The following is a 2192-nucleotide window of genomic DNA, read 5'->3' on the forward strand; positions in this document are numbered from 1 at the left end:
TTCTATATGATGCGTGTTGTAGGTACTGTATAGCGATAATGTGTGGGCGCTATATGATGCGTGTTGTAGGTACTGTATAGCGGTAATGTGTCGGCACTATATTATATATGTTGTACTGTATAGCGGTAATGTGTGGGCACTATATGACGGCATTTTGTATACTTATACAAATAAATATTGGCATCCTGCTTTGCTTTTTGCTCACGGCCCCGTCGCCTTCTCTCCTCTGCCGGCGCCCCGTCGCCTTCTCTCCTCTGCCGGCGCCCCGTCGCCTTCTCTCCTCTGCCGGCGCCCCGTCGCCTTCTCTCCTCTGCCGGCGCCGTGCCCCTTCCTCACTAATGTTATTTGCTTTCCTTAGATTTGCTTTCTGACAACATTGTGCTTTCGCTGACCCACGCTGCAGCCGCAGAGGTCGTCTTGCAGATCATCTCGGAGTGTTACCCCCAGGTAATAATAAATACTATTAATTACAGCCCCATCTGTGATCTGAGCAGATCCACACTAGGCTATGCCACTGGAGATCCTTGGGGACCCTGCTGGGACCCCCACAATCTTTTTTGTCACTCTTGGGCTAATGATACATGGGGTAAGAACCAGCGCCCCCCTGTCCATAGGGTGTTTGTGAAATTCTCTATATATATTTTTGTAGCTTCAGTCTTTGGACCTGAGTTGTCGTCGTCTCTCCAAGCTGACTGGTTTTGCTCATCTCTTCTACCTGACCCGGCACCTGCAGAGTCTGAACCTCTCCTATAACGAGGTACGTCGCCTCCTTGCGCAGGGATCGGGTCTGCTGCCGTCGTGACGTCTTTTCCGATTACCCCGTATATGCCATCGATCGTGGGGTACCGGTGGGTAACAGTGGCAGTCAGTGGCCTCCTGAAGACCCCCGTCCTGCCATCTCTGTACATCTGTGTTCCCAGTATAGTACAAGAAATCAAACAGTCGCAGAGTCCAGGGCAAAAATAAGTAAAAATTTATTTAAAAATGAATAAATAAACTAAAACCCATAATTTTCATTTGTCTCGCTTTTCCCAATTAAAAACTAAAGAAATAAAAAAAAATAAATAAACAGAAAAATTGGTAAATCGAATCCGTAAAACTCCATCCTATGAAAATATAAAGAACCCAAATTGTAAACCTTTTAAAAAAATTAAAATCAAAATAATTGATTTTTCGATCGCTGCACTTCTCAAAAATGGAATAAAAAGCAATCGATCAAAATGGTATGAATAAAAATACAAAAAGACCCTCACCCAGCCCCAGCAACAGAAAAAGTTACAAGTCCCAAAAATGGAGGAATAGAAAGCCCATACTCATCCTGGGAAAAAAAAACCCCAGGCCATATAGACGGAACAATAAAATGGTTTGTGGCTCTTGGAAGAAGGCGAGAAACAAACAAATCTCTGTGTTTTCTGGTGGTAGCTGGTGACGGGAACATGTTCTTTTTTCGCTTTGCAGAGTTGAAGAGCTGGATCTGATCCACAACCTGGAGCTGAGAGAGCTGTGGCTGGAGGGAAACCCTCTGCACGGGGCGGTGGAAAGCTTCTCCGCCTGCTACAGGTGCCCGCACCTCTCTGCTATCACATTATTATACAAATGCAAATCACCGATTCAATGCTTTTATTTTTCTTTTTTTGTGTTGCACAGATTGGTAACTTATTTTCCCACCATTGAAAAACTAGTAAGTATACACCTAGGAAGACTGTAAAGCATCAACTGTATCTTAAAAAAAGGGGTATTCCCATCTCCAAGATCCTATCCCACTATGTAGTAGGTGTAATAATAATATTAGCAAATACCTCCCAATTAAAATTGTAGTATTGTTCTTCTGATTAGCTATGTCGCTTACCCCATGTGCACTGCATTGTAGTAGTTTAGGTATCCATGATTATGACCACTAACAACTGTCGCTATGAGTGGTCGTGACCATAGATACCCAAGCTACTACAATGCCCTGCACAAAGGGTAAGTGACATAGTGAATCAGAAGAACTATACTGTTTTCTAATTGGAGGTATTTTCGAATATTACTATTATTAGATCTACTACATATTGCGGTAGGATCTTGGAAATAGGCTGTATCTTTGCCTTTAAAAGGATAGTTCAATCTGTTGCATGGTGCGCTACCCCATGTACCCCAGCTTTATACCTTTCCCCCTGTGAGCCTTCCATCATACCAGTCACCTTTCCTGT

General features: G+C 43.4%; 1 long non-coding RNA gene across 1 annotated transcript; it reads left to right on the forward strand.

Annotated features, from left to right (window-relative positions):
- The first annotated feature begins 647 nt into the window (after positions 1-647).
- On the forward strand, positions 648-1682 carry LOC141258274 (uncharacterized). Its single transcript, XR_012318261.1, has 3 exons — positions 648-757; positions 1459-1560; positions 1648-1682. It is a non-coding gene; the product is annotated as an uncharacterized lncRNA (long non-coding RNA).
- The last annotated feature ends 510 nt before the right edge of the window (positions 1683-2192 follow it).

The sequence above is a fragment of the Phyllobates terribilis genome, unplaced genomic scaffold (assembly GCF_046119375.1).
Source record: "Phyllobates terribilis strain yellow unplaced genomic scaffold, ASM4611937v1 Scaffold_3__8_contigs__length_932513732, whole genome shotgun sequence".
Classification (NCBI taxonomy): domain Eukaryota; kingdom Metazoa; phylum Chordata; class Amphibia; order Anura; family Dendrobatidae; genus Phyllobates; species Phyllobates terribilis.